We start from the raw sequence: 24147 nt of genomic DNA, 5'->3' as shown, positions 1-24147 counted from the left end.
AAAACACTCTTAAATGTCGTGACTACAGTAATTCATTCCTTCATTCACTCACCAATCATCCACCAAGTCAGCGCGATCTACCCAGCAAATGCTCGCGGCAAGCCACTTTAAACTAGCGATGAGAGAGATTGCCTGTAATGTTCGCAGGTAGCGAATTCCATGACCTGGACTCAGAGATTATGAAGAAGCGGTTGTAAACAGCAGTATGGTTCACAGGTATGGCAAGAGAGATTAGCCACAACTTGTATTGTGGTCATGCCAGGAGGAGAGGTAAGAAAAAACATGAATAAAGATAGTTGGGAGCATTAGTGGATTATAATCACAAAATCATGACGCAATCTTTTGGAAAGATGATCTGGGATCTCAATACGGCGTCTGATCTCTTTCTCAGGGTCCAGATGTCTGTTAAGGTGTTCCTAAGACATGTGAACTGACTTACTCGTTCAATATTTTTGTCACAGGTGAACAATGTAGTTGAAAGTGGAAAGTGTTCATTGAAGTCTTTATTTGTAAAGTGTGGCAATATGTTTTATTTGTAACAACCTAACCTGTACAGTGTAATATTTGTAACATATGTATTTGTAAATAGTAGATTTCAGTTCTGTACTTACTGGAAATATCTAGAAAATTGTTACATGAATTTTTGAACAGGGTGTGTTGCCTTTTGTTGGTTATGTGTTCTAGAAGGCATTTTCTAACTACAGTATTCTGGAAATGGAAGATTCGCAAACGTGCGTATTTGAGAAGCTTAGTTAAAGTTCGCGACTGTAGTAGGAATTGTGATTGGTGAACCTAGGTGGGCATAGGCGGACTCGTGCATTTTGATTGGCTACTCCAAGGCCAGGGTTTACCTATATATAGAGAGCGAGGCAGCGTTCGTGATAATTCGGTCTGTCTTGTCTTGTCTTGGCCTGGTCTGCCTTAGTCTGTGTTGGTCTGTAGTTTTGGGTCGTGTGCGACGCCTCGCTACCGGGATGGCCCACCTTCGGGTAAGCACTCTTACATTCCGTTCCGGCTAAAATTTCCGTAATGCTCGGTTGCTATTTCGTATAGGAGTCTGCCCTAGCGTAACCTAGATTCGCCAAATTAATTATTTATGACGCCTTAGCTTTTCAGCTGGGCTTGCCTGTTGGTTTCGAGGCATTCCCATTTCTTGTTTCACTAAATATGTAGATTGTAGTTTAATATATTTACCTTGCAGTTTGCCTCTGGTAGTTTAGTGTCACTTGATGTATGCTAGAGTTTTGGAGAGTACGTTTACTTCACTGTAAATGGCATTGTGCAACTGAATTTGTAACTAGATGTATAGCTGGTTTGAAATATTGAACTTGTACCAAGGTATTATCAAAGACCCTCTAAGTTATGGTATCACGGAGAATATAGTTCGTAAGTCGCAAGTTGGCGATTTTTGTTCGGAATGTATTTGTAAAATTTCACTTGTAAATAATATTTTTCAAATTTAAGGATCACGGCGAATTATTTCGGAAACCGCAACCTAAGCCATGTCCATGCCCTCGATAGGTCGTAGTTCCTTCCACCTTTCTGGTTTATTGTCCACTAGTTGGCCCTACTGATATTTACGCATTATGTTGTTGTTGGCGGAGATCCGTGTAGTGCAGCTGATGTTTCGCTGAGTGTGTAGTATTTTCTGATATTGTGTAGTTGCTCTTACTTCCCCCCTTCTTTATTGTGTTTAGTGCTTTGTTTTGTGTAACCACTGTAGTAGCGGTAACAATTTTGATTATTTAATGAAATGAAGACACCTTCATGGTTGCTTCTGCTAAATGCCATAAACTTGGTTTCTGTGATATTGATGTTTAGACCATATTTTAAACCACTGAGCAGTCCTTGAAAACCTTCAATGGTGTCATATAAGTAGCGTGTCATCTGCATATCTAATATTGTTTATGAAGCAGCCATTAAAACGCTCGAATCTCGTCCAGAATTGCTTCTCGTGAAGCTCTCAGAGTACAATGCTCCTTTTTTAAATGCAGGGCGATTTACAGTAGCGGCCGCTCCTTAATCCTCTACTGCATGAAATATTTTTCGTATCCTTTTGGCGAAGAAAATTTCAAGCTTTAAAGTTCAACTTACGTTCAGTGTTTTAGACGTACCAACAATTCTTAACTTGTATGTGATGTGGTTTGTCATAGTGGGATATAGATACAAATTTTACCTAGTTTTACACTCTCACTCTCTCTCTTCGTATGTCTATGCACTTTTTCGGCTGGGTTGCGCTCACCTCTTCGCATCCTCAGCCGGCCCAAGAATAAGCAAACGGGCAGACGCCTAGTTGGCTGTCGCCTCCCCTTTTCTCATCATGACGACCAGGGCAGACCGTATCCGGCTATACCGCCTCATCTTAGGCGTGGACCTCCATGTTGATATTGACACAATTCTTGACGCCCTTCCAATTTATTGTGCTGAACGGCTTCTGGACCGCACCACTCGAGAACCAACACAAGTCCTGGCCATATGTCGTAATATGGACTCTGCGTTCGCCTTGGAAACCAATGGAGCACGCATCAATGGACGACATTATGACATGGTGGCCCTTCCTGAAGATAGTGTTCAGTACATGCTCACCAATGTTGATTACGACCTCTTCGCTCTCGATTCTCCATATCTTCCTTATCCACCCAAAATGTTTCCCCCGCTCCCCACCTCTACCTCGTTTCCCGCCTCCACTACTACTACAAGCACCTTCACTACTTCTGCCCATACTACTTCCTCTTCTTCCGTCCTTCCTACTACTACCCACCCCTCTCCCATCATGACTCCGTCCCTCACTTCCTTACCTGCCCCCCTTCCTAGTTCCCTCCAATCTTCTGCCACCAACCCCAATCTCATCGTCGGATTCTCATCGCCAAGTAGATGTCTCAAATCCAGCCCAGCGGCCTCTTCCATATCTGAGCTGTGTCGTTCATGGCATTGACCCTGCCATCCCTGACCGGGATATCTTACATGGCAGGGGTTCCAGCCCGTCGGGCAATTCGTATTTTCAATGACGATGGCCCGACCTACATGGTTCGACTTCAACTGCCCTCAGCTGCCGACGTAGACCGTCTCCCCTCCACCGGCGTCCGTTTCCGTAGGCGAGCTTATCGCGTCGAACCTTTTCGTTCCCCACCTCGTGCCGCCACTTCTCCTTCTCGTAACCCTTCTCCTAGTCCTTTACCTATTCCGCCACCTGTCAACTTACCCGCTCCACAACCTTACTTCCTATTATCCCCTCTCCAAATTTTAGATCTCCTTCGTCTCTTTGCTACTTCCGTCACGAATATGACCACTACACTCTACTACCTTCTCCTCCAATACTATCCTACTCAGTACGCACACTTCCTCCCGCACTCCAATATTCTCCCTTCTCATTCGATGTAATATGTTTTGTAAAGTGCTTTTCACAGTCAGTGTAGTCACTCTCCTCTCTGTACTGCGCGCCCGAGATGCCTCGCTATAAAATAAATTTCTTTTCCTCGTGTTTCTGGGGGTTTGCCTGTGCGGGGTGCTTTGCGGGTCTTCCCTGGGGTCCGGCTTGCTGTGGTGGTCCCCTTGCGCCACATTCATTTCTTGTTTCTCTTTTCGTTATGTACAACACATACCATCTATACTTACTTTTCTCTCCAACTTTACTCCTTCTCTGGCCGAAGAGCTCCATCGTTGAGCTGATGGCCCGCTTCCCCACCTCTGGGGAAGAATAGAACTAACCTATTTTATTTTATACCTAGTTTTACGGTGGCGTTCGCTGATGGCAACACCATACCCGCACGGTGTCCTACCTACAGAACGAAAAGGTTCTTATATTTTCTGTCAATATTTGAATTCAAACATTGGATTCGAATAATGCCAAGAAAATTACTTTTCAATGCAAGCTTTTAAAATTCAAACCAACGGCCGTAGCCGTGTTTAAACACCGGATTCCGTGAGATCTCCGAAGTTAAGCAACATTGGGCGTGGACAGGAGATGGATGGGTTGCCACGCGCTGTTGGTGGGGGGTAAGGGAGTGGAGGAGCGGAAAGGAACTGGCCACCCTACCGCACGTAAACTCTGGCTCAGGAACACCTCTGCGGAGGTTCGGACCTGCCTTCGGGCAGAATAACCCTTACCTTACCTTTTAAAATTCAAAGACCGAATATTACTGCCTACTGGCCAAGAGTACGTATTGCAAGGCGCATGTATACTTGCACGGCCGTAGGTTGGTAATGTCTTTGATGCTGAGCCAGAGGTGCTCCTTAACCCTGTGGTAATGTGATGGGGAGGGCACACATAAAATAAACGGAGGTTGGTGCGCGTGGATGTTAACGAGGTGGAAGGAGTACCTTTGGTTGTAGGGCTGTTTCGTTATCTGTTATGTAAGAAAAACACGGCAACACTTGCATATGTGTTGGACTGACTGTACAGTTGAAGGTGTGCCGTAAAAGTACCTCTTTCCACAATCTGTATCCATTTACACCGGTGAAAAGTTGCATATTGTCTGATGGCAACACTATGCAGTAGCGGGTTAAGGACTCACGGACGATGTCCTCCCTAGAGACCGAAACGGTTCTTTTATTTCCTCTCAACATTTGAAGTCAAATACTGGACTCGAATAATGCTAAGAAAATTACATTTCATTGTAAAACTGTAAATTCTCATCAATAAGGAAGACTGTTCGGCACGCAGTTCAGGTGGAAGATACGGCATCTACTCTCGAGCTGTCGTCCGATGATGTAGTGTGGCTCAGGGGGTTGAGATGTAAGGGGGGAGCTCGCTAGTTGACGGTTTCGGGGGAGAGGAAGGGTGCCGGAAGACGCTTTCACGTGGGCAGAGTCCATAGCACTGTAGCAGTAAAGAAGTCTCCTACATGAACATGCGCCAGCCAAATGTCCATGGTCTCATACAATAAAAATTAAATTTATGGCCTTGTTTGCCCTGTTATTTATATTTTAAAAAGAAATATCTAAATAATGAATTAATCTAAGTAGAGAATGATTATTAAAATTGGGCGTCTGGCATGCATCCCGCGTTTTGTGACGGTTGGCAGCAGTGAATTAGTTTGTTTTCGCGCGGAAGACTGAATAAGTGCGGTGGTATTGGTCCACAGGGGTCTCTTCCCGAATCGCGCTCACTTGTTTCTCTCCCTGTCCGCCTTCTGCGTGACGTCATGTGGTATGAGACAGCGGTCGCCCGTCCTGCTGACACGTATTACCACTACAGTCTAAAAGGGTCATAACTTCTGAACCATTCATGCAAATAATGTCCTGACAAGGTTATTGTAATCCTTATAAAATACTGGAGGAGGTCAAACAATTTATTTTGATGAGGAACTCGAGGATAATATAGAAATATTTATTTAATTTTAAGGAGTAATATTTTTTACCGCGGACTGTAGCATAAAATCGCTTCTAGAGGGCAGCCGGTTGGAAATAGGTATGTGCCATCGCGGACTTTTTTTGTAGAGGATTCTATGCTCTACATTTCGTACGCTTACACTTGGGGTCTATCGTTGATGGTTCACGCAGCGTAAGCCAAGAAAGCAAGTGACCGACCGACCGACCGACATTTTTATCTCTTTCTACGTATTTACTGTATATCGGATCACGGATATATAGTAATTTTATAGTGGTTCACTACGTGAACAGTGTTCGTGTTGTCAGTATCTGAAGTAGAACCACTATACTGATTAAAATGCAGTCAACATATTATGGAAACGTGTGTGGCGCTATAAATTGTCGGCACGTAAAAGAACTCCCGTGGGACAAAATTACGGCACCTAGAGTCTCAGAAAACCGTAAATGTTACTGAGACGTAACACAAATAACATTATTATTATTTCGCATATTATAAAGACAATAACGACAACAACCATCATAGCCAGTTAGTTTGCTACTGTGATGGCATAACAATGCTTCCTCGTCAGCAATGCTTGGTTATTGAAACACTTTGTAATAAACTTAAATATCTCCATTATTACAGCTCGTACGGTAAAAAGGTGTCAGATATAAATGACTGAATGAAAATCATATTTTCTATAATTATTGTTATGTGCTAATAGCCGGGCTGAGTAACAACTCAAATGGTAGATCGCTGGCCTTCTTAGCGCAACTCGGCAGGTTCGATCCTGTCTCAGTCCGGTGGTGAAGGTGCTCAAAAACATAGTTCGCGGGACGTAAAATCCAATAACATTAACATTATTATGTTCTAATAACTTATATTTCTGAATATATTCCGAAGCTCGTGAAATAATACAGTATATACAGTAAATACGAAGAAAGAGACAAAAATGTCGTGCGAGAAGAGACCTGTTACTGGATCTTGGTTATTTCAAAAGGGGGCCTCACACATCCCAGTCATGAGTGGTTAAAAATATAGCCCAGTTCGAAATTTCATTTGGTGTGTTTCACGGTAAGACTGTATCCAGATGCAAAAAAGTGAAAACTCTTACTTCTATTATTAAGTCAAAATTTCCAGTATTCCATTACAAAATAATTTGCCTCTACGTAAGGACCAGGACATTTATTAGGATATGGCATTTTAATGCAAAGAGTAAGGAGCTAGCACTGAGAAAATATGCCAATAAGAAAGCTAAGCTTTGGGCTGGTTCATCAAGTAATTAAGTCTCCTGACACGTACGTTTTAATAATTTAATATAATTCCATGAAGATGTCGATATGATGCATATTTTCCTATGCCATTTAATCTAAATGTTTACTTCATCAGGAAACAAATTAATTATTTTGAGTTGCATGGCAATATTTTATTTCTTATCGTATTATATGTCATGTATTTGATAGTTGATGTTCTACTTGCTCAGCATGTGACGAAATTTAACGCATTTTCACGTTTTTAAATCTATTGGAAGTGCCGTTACTTATCGAATCGGACTAAACCAGACTATTATTTGATGAAAGATTGAGAAGATGTTTCACAGACACGAGAATTCACAGGCTTGCTGTACTGCGACTGTGTTCCTTACTCGCTATCGTTCATACCGCGTGACGTCAGAGCGCTCCAGCCAATGGATGCTTCAACCGCCGGAGTAGCCTACCTTATATTCTAGTTACCTTGGTATTGGTCAATAGCAAACAAAGATTTATGGGTGGACAAGTACTGCGGCCGTCCTCCCGACCTGAGAGTCCACCATTGGTAATTCAGCTAAGTTGTCCACCTCAAATATTTTCTGATCCGTTAAAGATATATACATTCTGTTTCAAAATTCTTAAATTGTATGAAGGAGCTTATAAAGTACTGTCCTATTCCTCTCGATCACATGTAATTTTCGAGAAACAGATACCAACTGCGTTCTTTTAAACGGGACTAGGCCCTATACTAATTTCACCCAACATAACAACCAAGAATAGAGCGACAAATTCAGTGATGTGCTTACTTTGCAAATCGTTCGAGTACTTCTGGAGAGGCGCCTGAGCTAAAGCTCACTGTGTTGCAGCACATTCTAATATTATCATGGCTACAGATTATTTATAAAGTAAATTAATACAGTCCAGTAATCAATTTTGATTACATGAATAGATCTAGGTACGGTACTACATATCACACATACGTTAGTATCATAAAATATTAATATATCATAGAAATAGAAATATATATGTATGTTTTGTTTTATATAATTGAATTATTTCATGCTGATACACTTTTAGATTAAACAGACAACTAAATATACAAGAAAGAAAAAAAGCATTTATTTTGCGTCGATACTTGAAGGCGTTTTTCAGCGGACTGAAGGCGTGACTATAGGCCTCATCCACCGCCGGCTTTTCTTGTCCGTAATGTCCAGATCAACCGGCGCTTTGTGTCGAAACGCGACCCGCACAGAACTTGCTGCACTATTCTACAACGGTGGTTTTAGACAGAGATGTTGCCCCATACACAGTCTTCATTCTCCAATGGATGTCCACCGGTATTTTGTCCTTCGGCAGCCAAGAACAGAATAACTGCACGTTGGTCCTGTTTGGACGCATTTGGTAATGACGTCGCCATAGTTCACATGACCGCACCTTGCCACGACACGACTGCCACACTAATCCCTTTGCCTACATGTTCGTGCTTATATACCCGCATCGGAGTCGCGCCACGTTACATGTCCGCTGCAGCAACGCCCTAAAACGGAAACGTTTTGATCACGTCTTATAATAAGAAGAAGAGGCATGACATTCTTTGCCAGCACCACATTTGAAGAATTATTTTCTTCAATCTGCAGCACGTCTCGCCTCCACATTGGAGTGGATCCTTGTCTCATCTTCTAACGAGACAAAGGGATCCTTCCTCAAATGGGACAAATTCTTCATTACAGTTTTAGCCATAGCTCGGGAGCACAGCTACCTAAAGTGGACCAGTTCCTTGAGGATGTCTGGGCTGGCTAATTTCTTGGCTCTAACAACAATCGTTATTTTTTGGACTTGTGTTTTATTATTTCCATGTTGAAAACATTTCTTAACAAAGTGAGGGTCCCCACAGTACGAAAAACGTAAAATTAAGCAATTTCTTCATTTGTGCCGAAAGTTGAAGGACTAAAGTGTGGAAAGGTTTTAAATTGTGAGTCTTGGAGAGCTCTATCAAAATGAAAAAAAAATCGAAAATCACTTGCGGCCTAAATGCAATTCCGAAAACAACAGCCTAAAAATTATTGTTTCCTTACTCGTTTTTCTTTTTGATTCAAATCCTAGTCAAATTAACTTATTTACATAATTCTTTCTGTAATGTGTTCCTTGGTTCAATGCCCTCAGGCGAATTTGGAATTTTTGAAAGATGTCCACACCGAATGTAGCTATAAGGGCTTAAGTGAGACTCTGTATTGACCCCCATAGCACTCGTAGTGGTAGAGAAAGCCAAACTGCTCATCTAATCGACCGGATAACGATGAGTATGGCATAAATAGAGAATATATTCTCATACTTTATTATATTTTATTTACCTAAAATTCGCAGCTCATATCCCCAGGATGTTTTCAACGTTGAGTTGCTTGCCTGAAGAGATTGTATTCTTTTAAGTGGGGTACAAATGAGCAACTGTGCTTTCTTAACGGTAACCGGAAGGGAAAAGGAACAGATCCCTCCCTTCGTAGAATGGTATATCGGTGAATGGAAGGTAAGAGTAACGAAGAAAAGACAGTAGAAGTGAAAAACAGATGCATGAATATGGAGATCCGAATTGGGAAAAAGAAGGACGGGCCAGGAGATGACGGGAACATTATAAAAAACAGTAGAAACAACAGGGGGGAAAACCCTTTCTCTTCTTAACTTCTGACATGCATTTCCATTTTAACAAACGTTCAGCACTGATTTATGCCCCTTGTTGACGTGCTGCCAACATTTTAAGGTCACGATATCGGTACACCGCACTGAGTATACTCTTAAGTCGGCTGGTCGACTCTTTTGTGAGCTCATCAATCAGTCAGCGCACAGCCCGGAACAGCGACATGGCCGCTTTAAGAGCTTTACTCTCCTCCCAACACCAGTACATCCATCAGCTATTGTTTCTGAAATATGATCCCTACAGGAGGACATCCCCATCTTAATCGCTTCGAGTCGAGCAATGGCTGGTACAAGAGGTCAACAAATTAACATAACAATTGTAGAGGAGACCTAGACATGAATATAACAATGGTACAAGAGGTCAACATATGAACATAACAATGGTACAACAGATCAGCATATGAACATAACAATTGTAGAGGAGACCAAGATATGAATATAACAATGGTACAAGAGGTCAACATATGAACATAACAATGGTACAAGAGATCAACATATGAACATAACAATTGTAGAGGAGACCAAGATATGAATATAACAATGGTACAAGAGGTCAACATATGAACATAACAATGGTACAAGAGATCAACATATGAACATAACAGTGGTACAAGAGATCAACATATGAACATAACAATGGTACAAGAGATCAACATACGAATATGACAATGGTAGAGGAGGCCAAGATATGAATATGACAGTGGTACAAGAGGTCAACATACGAATATGACAATGGTAGAGGAGGCCAAGATATGAATATGACAGTGGTACAAGAGGTCAACATACGAATATGACAATGGTAGAGGGGGCCAAGTTATGAATATGACAGTGGTATAAGAGGTCAACATACGAATATGACAATGGTAGAGGAGGTCAAGATATGAATATGACAGTGGTACAAGAGGTCAACATACGAATATGACAATGGTAGAGGAGGCCAAGATATGAATATGACAGTGGTACAAGAGGTCAACATACGAATATGACAATGGTAGAGGAGGCCAAGATATGAATATGACAGTGGTACAAGAGGTCAACATACGAATATGACAATGGTAGAGGGGGCCAAGTTATGAATATGACAGTGGTATAAGAGGTCAACATACGAATATGACAATGGTAGAGGAGGTCAAGATATGAATATGACAGTGGTACAAGAGGTCAACATATGAACATAACAATGGTAGAGGAGGCCAAGATATGAATATGACGGTGGTACAAGAGGTCAACATACGAATATGACAGTGGTAGAGGAGGCCAAGATATGAATATGACAACGGTAGAGGAGTTCAACATAACAATATGACAGTGGTAGATGTGGTCAAGATAGGAATATTATAATGGTAGAGGAGGTAAGATATGACTATGGGTAGGGTAGAACTTTCTATTGACTCAGTATTCGACAGTGCGCGAGGACAAATTTGTGAGAAGCTGTACCTCCTTGCTCCTGAGAGGAAATAACCAATTAGGAAAGGGAGGAAGCGAAGCCCTCCTATGACTTCTTCAGCTTCCCCTCCCTGAACGCTTTCGTGTTCCTTGGCGCGTAAAGAACTCTCCTCAGGGGTCCAATATGCTGCCCGGTATATTCTCGAGACTTGATATATATTTCTGTCTTATTTTTGCCTGACGGATTTTTCTTCACGTGTGGAAGAATGCAATGTGTTCATTAGCCTCTCTACACCCTCACCGTACCCTGCATTTTGTCAAGATGGAGGCGAGTTCATTTTGAAGCCTGTTTTTTAAAATGTGATTCCTTGTTTAATTTTGTTACTGTTGCTCTTATTATTTCTGTTCACAGGTGTCACGTTGAATGTGAAAAGTAACAAAGACATTCAAATGTTGGTGCAGTAATCCGTAGCGTTTGGATATAAGTTGGTGCAACTGGGAAAGGTAGAAACTTGTCTGTCGTTTGTTAATTGTCAGTGGGAGTGCCATTTTTTAATTGAAGAGGAGGATTCCGATAGGCGCTAAGTCAATTTCTTTCAGATTTCAGATTTTACTTGATACAGAAGATTTAAATCCAGTTTTACACGATTCTCATAGTGTTACCCGTCAAAACGAGCTAAGTCTACTGTAAAATACACTGACTGACAGAGCAAATGCAACACCAAGAAGGAGTGGTCAGAACTTTATGCCAATTGCAGGGTAGACTGACGTCACTGAGGTATGCTCATTATGTGAAATGCGCCGCTGTGCTGCGCACGTAGCGAACGATAAATGGGACACGGCGTTGGCGAATGGCCCACTTCGTACCGTGATTTCTCAGCCGACAGTCATTGTAGAACGTGTTGTCGTGTGCCACAGGACACGTGTATAGCTAAGAATGCCAGGCCGCCGTCAACGGAGGCATTTCCAGCAGACAGACGACTTTACGAGGGGCATGGTGATCGGGCTGAGAAGGCCAGGTTGGTCGCTTCGTCAAATCGCAGCCGATACCCATAGGGATGTGTCCACGGTGCAGCGCCTGTGGCGAAGATGGTTGGCGCAGGGACATGTGGCACGTGCGAGGGGTCCAGGCGCAGCCCGAGTGATGTCAGCACGCGAGGATCGGCGCATCCGCCGCCAAGCGGTGGCAGCCCCGCACGCCACGTCAACCGCCATTCTTCAGCATGTGCAAGACACCCTGGCTGTTCCAATATCGACCAGAACAATTTCCCGTCGATTGGTTGAAGGAGGCCTGCACTCCCGGCGTCCGCTCAGAAGACTACCATTGACTCCACAGCATAGACGTGCACGCCTGGCATGGTGCCGGGCTAGAGCGACTTGGATGAGGGAATGGCGGAACGTCGTGTTCTCCGATGAGTCACGCTTCTGTTCTGTCAGTGATAGTCACCGCAGACGAGTGTGGCGTCGGCGTGGAGAAAGGTCAAATCCGGCAGTAACTGTGGAGCGCCCTACCGCTAGACAACGCGGCATCATGGTTTGGGGCGCTATTGCGTATGATTCCACGTCACCTCTAGTGCGTATTCAAGGCACGTTAAATGCCCACCGCTACGTGCAGCATGTGCTGCGGCCGGTGGCACTCCCGTACCTTCAGGGGCTGCCCAATGCTCTGTTTCAGCAGGATAATGCCCGCCCACACACTGCTCGCATCTCCCAACAGGCTCTACGAGATATACAGATGCTTCCGTGGCCAGCGTACTCTCCGGATCTCTCATCAATCGAACACGTGTGGGATCTCATTGGACGCCGTTTGCAAACTCTGCCCCAGCCTCGTACGGACGACCAACTGTGGCAAATGGTTGACAGAGAATGGAGAACCATCCCTCAGGACACCATCCGCACCCTTATTGACTCTGTACCTCGACGTGTTTCTGCGTGCATCGCCGCTCGCGGTGGTCCTACATCCTACTGAGTCGATGCCGTGCGCATTGTGTAACCTGCATATCGGTTTGAAATAAACATCAATTATTCGTCCGTGCCGTCTCTGTTTTTTCCCCAACTTTCATCCCTTTCGAACCACTCCTTCTTGGTGTTGCATTTGCTCTGTCAGTCAGTGTAAATCATGAAGTAAGAAATGTTTGCCAAAGAGCGCTAAGTCAGTGGAAGAGGAACAGCTCTAAGTCTTGTGCTCATGCGCACCATTGCGGCTGTTCTAAGATTCTAAGTTCTTGAAAACAAGTTTAAACACGATCCTGACAAACCAAGGAAACTGAGGTTGTTTTCGGATTCATGCTCTGGACAGAACAAGAACCGAACTGTTATACGCAGTTTGTTGAATTATGTCAATAATAACGAAAACCCATTCTTCACTACTGTATTCATTTTACTTACCAATGAACAGGTATGTAATATTTGTTCGATAAGTTTGAAGTTAGCCTTTCGGCATTACAAGATACTTTTGCAGATTGATTGACATTGCCAGCGGTAGACAAACCAATGCTCTGTTAAAAATCATGGAGGATTTCAACTTTTTATTTGATTTATTGTTACTCAGGCGAGTTCTAACGCAACGTGACTCATTATCAAAGAACCTCGTCCAACAGTCTGAGCTACGAGTTGTAAAATCGCCGAAAAACAACACACTTGAAATTTTACGATCTTTTTACAACTGAAGAATTTTACTCAATATTGTTCAATGACTGTACGGAGGTAGCAGAGGAATGTGGATTTAGAGCAGCAGATTTGCTAAAGAAAGGGAAATTGGCGGTGGAATGAAGCTCAACTTGAGACCGTGCTACATTACCTACTACAAAGCTCAATAAGAACATCTCTTTCATAAACGTACTCACTTATTTTCAGTTTCCAAAATCCGAGTGGAGCTTAGAAACCGTGAATTTGAGAGGTGCTCCAAATCTGTTCCAGTTAAAATGCTGAAATTACGCCCACCCAGAAATTCCGGATAAGCTGAAGAAATATACCGAACTGAACGACGCCACAGAACTGATAACAAAGAGAGGATTATGGAGGAGGCTTGCAAACTGAAACAGTTGAAAATGAAGACGACTTTCTCTTCTTCCTAATTCAAATACGCGACAGCGCAATCGAATCAACGATGATAAAATTCGCGTATCACAGATGGAGAGTTTCCGATCCTGGCAGACGCAGCGGCAAGCTTCTGAACTTCCTGTTTCTCCGAGCAGCTTCTTCTGAAGTAGAAGGCGGCAAATAGTCTTGTCTTCCACAGCGGAGCCCGCGGGGCGCCGACCAACCAGTCAGGAAATTGCCCGCAATTCTCCCCAAACAAATCGTAAAATTAAGCTAAGTTTTCTGTTCCTACTGTCTCAGTTCAAAGAGAGGGGAAGCAATTGTGACCCAGATTGAAATGCTAGGAGAGTGATCGTGATGATTATTGTTTTAAGAAAAAGTACAACCATCGTGTATTAACAATAATGGTGGTGGTGATTATTGTTTTAAGAAGAAGTAAAACCATAGTGTATTAACAATAATGGTGGTGGTGATTATTGTTTTAAGAAGATGTGCAGCCATCCTCTATTAACAATAATAGTGGTGGTGATTATTGTTTTAAGAAGAAGTAAAACCATAGTGTATTAACAATAATGGTGGTGGTGATTATTGTTTTAAGAAGAACTACAACCATCGTGTATTAATAATAATGGTGGTGGTGATTATTGTTTTAAGAAGATGTGCAGCCATCCTCTATTAACAATAATAGTGGTGGTGATTATTGTTTTAAGAAGAAGTACAACCATCGTGTATTAACAATAATGGTGGTGGTGATTATTGTTTTAAGAAGAAGTACAACCATCGTGTATTAACAATAATGGTGGTGGTGATTACTGTTTTAAGAAGAAGTACAACCATCCTGTATTAATACTAACGGTGGTGGTGATTATTGTTTTAAGAAGAAGTACAACCATCCTGCATTAACAATAATGGTGGTGATTATTGTTTTAAGAAGAAGTACAACCATCCTGTATTAATACTAACGGTGGTGGTGATTATGGTTTTAAGAAGATGTACAACCATCCTCTATTAACAATAATAGTGTTGGTGATTATTGTTTTAAGAAGAAGTACACCCATCGTGTATTAACAATAATGGTGGTGGTGATTATTGTTTTAAGAAGAAGTACAACCATCCTGTATTAATACTAACGGTGGTGGTGATTATGGTTTTAAGAAGATGTACAACTGGACAAAGAAACTATATATATATATATATATATATATATATATATATATATACTTAAAACTATATACACTTAAAGTAGATAGAAACAACAATCGGACAAAGGATCAATCGATGGTAATTAACTTATAATTTAATGTCCAGAGAATTTAGCCAATTCACTGCCTGATTATTGTTTTAAGAGGAAGTACAATTGGGTGTAACGCAAGAAGAGCTGTTGTATCTTAGTCAGGAAAGGGATTATGAGCAGGAACAGGAAACACTCCCCAGTCAGTTGAAGACTGTATGTACAGTATTCGGCTGGGAACATGTCAAGTGACGACAACAATTCTTGGAAAAGGTAGTGAGAGTTTGGGAAGAAAAGCTGAAGGAAAGAGGAATCCACCATGAGATAAGACCAAGGTCGAAATTTAAAGGCTATTGTTATATATATTGTTTGGCCTTCGCTGGGGGTGTTGCAATCCTTTGCGATATACACAAACAGCGCTTATCCAGGTAAATATTTTGAAAGGAATTTTAGAGAAAGTTGGGGGCCTGAGACAAGGGCCTTCACCTTCCTCACAACTTCTGGTGTATGGTTGGTGGCTATTCGTGGATTCGCTTGATTTTCCCTCTGGAATTAAGCCCAGTCGGCCTGTGCCTTTTTTATTCAGTGCAGCACTGATCTCGTTCTTTGATATCAAGAAATCAGGCTCCTTGCACATTCCTTGGATCACAGAATAGCTATATTTAGCCCTCCCAGTGAGGGTCAGTCCACTTTGGCATCGTTGCAGCTAATGTCAGGGAAGTCTACACCAAATACAGTAGAGATAATTCGCGACACTGAGCGAGATATCGAGGGACAACTACTGGAGCTCACTCTAGCGGATAGACCTGAACAGTACTGATTCTCTCATAAGAGCACGTGTATTTTTGTGTGAAGTTTTTGGTGTTATTTATGCGTTTTCAGTGAGTTGACATAATTAAATAGTAGCGTGTGTCACTCCTTGATATCTCCTCTCAACATGAGGGGAAAGGTATGTGCTGTTTTTGGCTGCAGTAACTATGAAGTAGAGAAGAATGCGCGGTCGTTCTTCAGGTTCCCTTGTGACAAGAACGTGTAAGTAATATTGTGTTTGCATATATATTCTTCCAGTGACAGATATTTTTATAGTACTTCATAATCTTCTGACCTGCTCGACACATATTTTAACAGGCATAAAATGTAATACGCATATTTTATTGTATAGTGCAGCAGTTAACCTTCAATACCGATGTGTTGTTGTAGGTGTGATCTGTGGGTATTGAAATGTCACAGAAGCGATTTGGATAAGGTGAACAAGAAAGAAGGGACGTTACGCTTATATAAGAATTATAAGATCTGTTCAGATCATTTCCAGGCCAGCGACTTTAGAAATCCTCGACAATACAGCCAAGGGTATGTTACATTTTTACTCTAATTGTACGTAAATATTCCTTAAAGCATCACTATCGACAACATTTTCATACTTTTCTTTCTTTATCCCTCTTCTCAGATTAAAGCCGGGATTTTATAGATTATCTTTCTGTTAGTAGGCTTCATGTCAGGAGGAAAATTGTCCAGCTATTAAATGTTAATTCGCCGGGCTGAGTGGCTCAGACTGTTAAGGCGCTGGCCTTCTGACCCCAACTCGGCAGGTTCGATCGTGGCTCAGTCCGGTGGTATTTGAAGGTGCTCAAATACGTAAACCTCGTGTCGGTAGATTTATTGGCACGTAAAACAACTCCTGCGGGACTAAATTCCGGCACCTCGGCGTCTCCGAAAACCGTAAAAGAGTAGTTAGTGGGACGTAAAACAAAAAACATTATTACTATTGTTATTATTATTAAATGTTAATTCATTGCATCATATGTGTAAGGAATGTATTTCTGTTAGTAGGCTTCATGTTAAGAGGAAAATTGTCCAGCTATTAAAAGTTAATTCATTGCATCATATGTGTAAGGAATGTGCCGATATTTTTATTGACAAGTGTCTTAATGTGATGATACAATGTTTTTAAATGAGAAAAAAAAGGACAAATCCAACCGTAAGAGTTCAGGCAGGAATGCTAAAGCTAAAAAAGAATTTTTTAATGAGAAAAAAAGACGAATCCAACCATAAGAGTTCAGGCAGGAATGCTAAAGCTAAAAAAGTAATGCATAAATGAAAGATCAAGCCATTTCACACCAGTCCATTTCACTTCTTGTTTATATGTCTAATTTCAGTCTTTGAATATTAACCTTTGAAATAATTCTTCATTCATTTATCCAGAATTGCTTTAACAACTTCGAAGTTAATATCTCAATAACACTTTCTTTCTAGACGTAATTTATTTATCCATTTCCGTATATACATTTGCACTGATATTTGAATTTAGCGCGATTTGTTCAGGTCAAGTCACTAGGAGCGCCACCGTCGAATTGTCTCCCATTTTATCAAGGCGAAATCCGTAAGTGTCGCGTATTATCTCTACTGTACTTGTCTACACACACTTGAAACATCACTGCCCGTTTTGACGTGCCAGCGCCACCAGCGGCCTTCAAACTCGTCACCAGAGAACTCAAACGTCCCTCTGTATGTATCTATGTACATACTATATTATTATTATTATTATTATTATTATTATTATTATTATTATTATTATTATTATTATTATTATTATTATTATTATGTCTCTGTAGCATAGATACATTCTGGTTTAATTACCATGTTGTAGTTCTTGATTTTAGTTTTGATGGAGAGACTCTTTTATTATAGGTATCCCTAGTCATTTGGTAAGCTTGTACCACTTTCCTTGTTCTTGATGTATATGCTTCTTTGTCTAGACCATTAATTTGTATTATTTCCCCCTAAGTACTTACACTTTTGTAACCTGTCGATTTATGCATAATCTGTTATTAACACTGTAGTCATAAGTTTCGTCTTCTAAAAAGCTATCTGGAATCCAACTTGAGGCTATAGCACGTAAGTTGCGAATGTCTGTTTCACCAGTTAACACCATAATCGACAACGACCTGCAATTAGAAAAGCGACATAAGCGCCGAGTTCACAAGCTGTTGTCTCGTCATATTTCGGAACGTCGCACTAACGCAAGAAAGCTGTGTGAGGGCTACAGATGGAAAAATGTAGTGACATTACACGATGCATATGTGTATCTTATTGACTGTAACAAACCCCGCTCGACTTACTGCCGCCCTACAGACAAAAAATATTATTAAACCTTGTATAAAGAATGCCAAGAAAGTTTCGTACGAGGTTTCATGGTCATCGCTAGATACTGCCACAATGGCAAGTTAACCATTCCCCGTGTCGCTAATAATGTGAAGCTGAACTCTATATACTCTCATTTACAACACAGATATCCCAGCACTGTAGGGGAGAGCGAAATTCAAGTATGGGCACATCAAGATAAAACATCCAGCCACACTTCTCGTTCGATTCGTCTGTTCTTAGAGAGAATGAAGATGGAAACTGGAATCCGTGCAATTCCTTTTACTGACATTCCAGTGAAGGTACCCGATGGATCACCCATGGTCTTCTGTGCTTCTGGACGTCCTCAGGAAATAGACGTCCATACACTATCAATGGTCTCTGAAAAGCCTGTCAGGAGGAGTGGGATAAAAAGTCTGCTGCAATGGCCTATAGGTAGAAATGTTGACTTTCCAATTGAGCATGATCGTTGGTGGAGATATGGCTTTTCCTATGCTAATTACCCTTCAATTCCCCCAGAGATCCCGAAAGACCTTCTGTACATCTTCGTTAAATACTGTTATGCCTTCCAGCGCCAGTCTGCAAGCCTCTGTCTATTTACTAACCCCATCATCATATGAAAACAAGAGAAATAGAAGAGAGAGAATATTTTTAAAGTTGCTTTACGTCACAGATAGGTCTTATTGCGACGATATGACAGGAAAGGGCTAGGAGTGGGAAGGAAAAAGGGAAGGAAAATTCTAAGGAAAATCTGGAGCCCATTACTGACCTAAGAAGAATGAAGACCTCTAGGAAAATAAACTGAAAGAATGTCTGATACCATCAGAAAAAGGAGACTTGGTCACAGAATGAGGAACAGTGTCTACAGGCAATGCCTGTTTCATTTCATAATAAGAAACCTAATGAAGTTTCTCGGTCGTCCTCGGCCTTTCTTCTCGGTGACTTTCTCTTCCAGCAGATTGGTAAGAAAGGTATTATGTTGCAAGATTTGGTCAGTGAATTTAGCTCTTCTTCCCTGAATCGCTAACATCAGTTCTCTCTTGCCTTGAATTCCTTGCACAACGCTTTTCTTTGTTCTCTTTTCAATCCATTTAATGCTTACCATTCGTCTCCAGACCCACATCACAAACGCTTCCAGTAGTCGAAGATTCACAGCCATACAGTAGCACACTTCATACAAAATAAATCACAAATGTCTTCCTAATTCGAAAATGGAAATTTGCACTGAATTAAAGATTTATTATTACTATGCCCCTTTTTCTATGTCTTTGCTACACCTGTTGTCATTGGTCATCAGGCTTTCTAGATAAGGGAAACTGGTGACTTGCTCCACTATCTTGTCACTAAACTTGATATTGGTGTGAATTCGTTCAGGACAACGCTAATAACAATACATTCAGCATCTTCGACAACTCTTTCTGGCAGTTTGCTAAATTGCTACGTCATCTGCAAATCGAATGCATTGGGTATGGTGCCCATTTAATTTTACTCCTTTAGTATTTGTATGTATGGCTTCTTCAATGAATACAAGGTACGGTGAGAGAGAGCAACCCTGCCTCGATACTTCCTCCGCTATCTACTGTAACGGTTCAAATCCCGTTGCAAGACGATATCGGTATTTGTATTATTATTATTATTATTATTATTATTATTATTATTATTATTATTATTATTATTATTATTATTATTATTATTTCATCTGTGATATTATTACTATTATTGTAACTATTATTATTGTTCAGTTCAATTCTGCAATGCTTGTCGCTTGCGTGATTGTAATCAAATTGTTACCTATATATATGTGTGTAGATTGACACTAAAAACATGTACAGTAAGAGTTCCTGTATATCAGACGTGGATGTAGTGTGTAACATTGCGAAATACTGCTGGGGTTATTGCTGAGTCATTGCTACGTCATCGTGCGTATTTAGCGGTGAGCTCACTTTCTTCAAGATACCCAGCGTGCCGCCGGCGGTTTCACCATAGGGTGTAACATTTGTCGCGAGGTGGGAGTGGATCATAGTTATTCCTGGAGATTGCGTACGTGTGTCAACCAATGTCTATATAAGGTGGCTGTATATTGGAGCGTGAGTCATTCAATTGGAAGGAGAGGCCACAGTTGGTTGGAGAGTCAAGAAGTGAACGAGATGGAGAGGTCTCAGTCGGTCATTAGTCCTTAGTCAAGTGGATGGTGAACAGTGAAGAAGTCAAATCGATACGTGAACAGTGAAGGAGTCAATTGGAAGGAGAGGCCACAGTTGGTCAGTCAGTGAGATGGAGAAGAAGCAGTCACATGGATATTTAGTCGTCAGTGAAACAAAAAGGATACATCACCAAATTAGGTTTGATACATCTACAGCAAATACCAATTCAAAGGAATACGTCGTTATTACACTTAAAGTGTTGAAGGTACCGTCAAGTGAACCAGTGTATAATTGTGTATAATTGTTAAATGTCCGGTCAAGAAGAATTCAAATTCATGCCTATTTTCTTTCCGTTGCAATGTCATAGGCCTAATTTCATATTCTCATCTGTTTTAATCACAGCAGTTCTCACTGTTTTATTGAAATTATCTCAATAATATATTTTGTTCTATTAAATTTATTTATCGTTTTATTTAAACAAAGACAAAGTCACCTCCGTACAGGCCATGAAGGCCCTTGGAGGAGTGGAAGGTAAAGGCTTCCACCATTGTTAACTGCGGCACGTGATGGGGTAGAGTGGTTGGCACTACGCCCGGCCGCCTTTGCTCCCAGGAATTAACCTGGTACTCATTTTTGGTGTAGGCTGAGTGAACCTCAGGGCCATATGCACCTCCGGAAGAGGAAATCTCGTTTCTTAAATTTTACGACTTCCTGACGGGGATTCGAACCCATGTCCTTCCGGGCGAACCGAGCACGCCTTTACCGCCTCGGCCAGGCAGCCCCATTTTATTTCAACAGTAAAATTTATTAACCTGAAATTTAATGGGGAAACCGAACGCCAATCTCCTTTTCCCAGAACTTATATGGTATGTTGTCACAAGTAAGCTTATCACCCCACACGCTAGAGATATTCAAGAATCTCACTCTCTTATTGCTGCACTGAGTTATAGCTGGCGCCCTTCAAATAACGTGTAAGAACTAAGTGTGAGTACAAGGTCCGACGATTGTGTATTTTATTTAATGAATATTAATTTTCATAATTTTCAATTTAAATTAAGATTAGTCATCATCATCATCATCTGTTTACCCTCCAGGTTCGGCTTTTCCCTCGGACTCAGCGAGGGATCCCACCTCTACCGCCTCAAGGGCAGTGTCCTGGAGCTTCAGACTCTTGGTCGGGGGATACAACTGGGGAGAATGACCAGTACCTCGCCCAGGCGGCCTCACCTGCTAAGCTGAACAGGGGCCTTGTGGAGGGATGGGAAGATTGGAAGGGATAGGCAAGGAGGAGGGAAGGAAGCGGCCGTGGCCTTAAGTTAGGTACCATCCCGGCATTCGCCTGGAGGAGAAGTGGGAAACCACGGAAAACCACTTCCAGGATGGCTGAGGTGGGAATCGAACCCAGCTCTACTCAGTTGACCTCACGAGGCTGAGTGGACCCCGTTCCAGCCCTCGTACCACTGTTCAAATTTCGTGGCAGAGCCGGGAATCGAACCCGGACCTCCGGGGGTGGCAGCTAATCACGCTAACCACTACACCACAGAGGCGGACATTAAGATTAGTATGTTTGTAAATTTAGTAAAGAAGTTAGGCACCACTACACTACCATCGTAATAATGCCAGACTCACAAAATAATTTTAAATCATGTTTATAAGAGTAAGAGAATGAACGCAGAGTACAAAAAGAGATGGAAATAACAGGACAGAGCAACTTTTAGGAGACTGATAGGAAATTCGATCAATCAATCACTATCAGTCACTACTGATCTGCATTTAGGGCAGTCGCCCAGGTGGCAGATTCCCTATCTGTTGTTTTCCTAGCCTTTTCTTAAATGATTGCAGAGAAATTGGAAATTTATTGAACATCTCCCTTGGTAAGTTATTCCAATCCCTAACTCCCCTTCCTATAAACGAATATTTGCCCCAATTTGTCCTCTTGAATTCCAACTTTATCTTCATATTGTGAATTTCCTATTTTTAAAGACACCATCCAAACTTATTCGTCTACTGATTTCCTCCCACGCCATCTCTCCACTGACAGCTCGGAACATACCACTTAGTCGAGCAGCTCGTCTCCTTTCTACAAAGTCTTCCCAGCCCAAACTTTGCAACATTTTTGTAACGCTACTCTTTTGTCGGAAATCGCCCAGAACAAATCGAGCAGCTTTTCTTTGGATTTTTTCCACTTCCTGAATCAAGTAATCCTGGTAAGGGTCCCATACACTGGAACCATACTCAAGTTGAGGTCTCACCAGAGACAAATATGCTCTCTCCTTTACATACTTACTACAACCCCTAAATACTTTCATAACCATGTGCAGAGATCTGTACCCTTTATGTACAATCATATTTATGTGATTACCCCAATGAAGATCATTCCTTATATTTATACCTAGGTACTTACAATGATCCCCAAAGGGAACTTTCACCCCATCAACGCAGTAATTAACACTGACGGGAGATCGTGGGTTCGAACCCCACTGTCGGCAGCCCTGAAAATGGTTTTCCGTGGTTTCCCATTTTCACACCAGGCAAATGCTGGGGCTGTACCTTAATTAAGGCCACGGCCGCTTCCTTCCCACTCCTAGCCCCTTCCTTCCTCATCGTCGCAAAAAGACCTATCCGTGTCGGTGCGACGTAAAGCAAATAAAAAATAAATTAAAAAAATAAAACTGAGAGGACTTTTCCTATTTGTGAAACTCACAACCTGACTTTTATCCCCATTTATCATCGTACCATTGCCTACTGTCCATCTCACAACATTATCGAGGTCATTTTGCAGTTGCTCACAATCTTGTAACTTATTTATTAGGTACTCTGTACAGAATAACATCATCTGCGAAAAGCCTTATCCCTGATTCCACTTCTTTACACGTATCATTGATATATATAAGAAAACATAAAGGTCCAATAATACTGCCTTGAGAAATTCCCCTCTTAATTTTTACAGGGACAGATAAAGTTTCACCTACTCTAATTCTCTGAGTTCTATTTTCTAGAAACAGAGCCACCCATTCAGTCACTCTTTTGTCAAGTCCAATTGCACTCATTTTGGCCAGTAGTTTCCCATGATCTACCCTATCAAATGCCTTAAATAAGTCAATCGCAATACAGTCCAACTGACCTCCTGAATCCAGGATATCTGCTATATCTTGCTGGAATCCTACTAGTTGGGCTTCAGTGGAATAACCTCTCCTAAACCCAAACTGCCTTCTGTCAAACCAATTATTAATTTTGCAAACATGTTTTATATAATCAGAAATAATGTTTTCCCAAAGCTTACATACAATGCATATCAAACTGACTGGCCTGTAATTTTCAGCTTTATGCCTATCACCCTTTCCTTTATATACAGGGGCTACTATAGCAACTCTCCATTCATTTGGTAAAGTTCCTTCATGCAAACAAAAATCAAACAAGTACTTCAGATATGGTACTATATCCCAACCCATATCACTGATATATATATAAGAAAACATAAAAGTCCAATAATACTGCCTCCTCTATCTGGACATTATCCTTGTAACCAACAATCTTTACATACTGCTGACTGAATACTTCTGCCTTTTGAAGATCCTCGCATACACACTCCCCTTGTTCATTAATTATTTCCGGAATGCCCTTCTTGGAACCTGTTTCTGCCTTAAAGTACCTATACATACTCTTCCATTTTTCACTAAAATTAGTGTGGCCACCAATTATACTTGCCATCATGTTATCCTTAGCTGACTTCTTTGCTAGATTCAATTTCCTAGTAAGTTCCTTCAATTTCTCCTTACTTCCACAGCCATTTCTAACTCTATTTCTTTCCAACCTGCACCTCCTTCTTAGTCTCTTTACTTCCCTGTTGTAATACAGTGGATTTTTACCATTCCTTAATACCTTTAAAGGTACAAGCCTATTTTCACATTCCTCAACAATTGCTTCAAACCCATCCCAGAGTCTGTTTAC

At 41.4% G+C, this 24147-nt stretch overlaps 1 protein-coding gene across 2 annotated transcripts in view; it reads right to left on the bottom strand.

Moving 5' to 3' along the window:
- DAT (Sodium-dependent dopamine transporter) overlaps positions 1 to 24147 on the bottom strand; it is a 258731-nt gene that overhangs the window by 189062 nt on the left and 45522 nt on the right. The window lies entirely within an intron of this gene.

Source organism: Anabrus simplex, chromosome 10, assembly GCF_040414725.1.
Source record: "Anabrus simplex isolate iqAnaSimp1 chromosome 10, ASM4041472v1, whole genome shotgun sequence".
Lineage (NCBI taxonomy): Eukaryota > Metazoa > Arthropoda > Insecta > Orthoptera > Tettigoniidae > Anabrus > Anabrus simplex.
The sequence above is the reverse complement of the archived record's forward strand: the minus strand, read 5'-3'. Positions and strand labels throughout refer to the sequence as shown.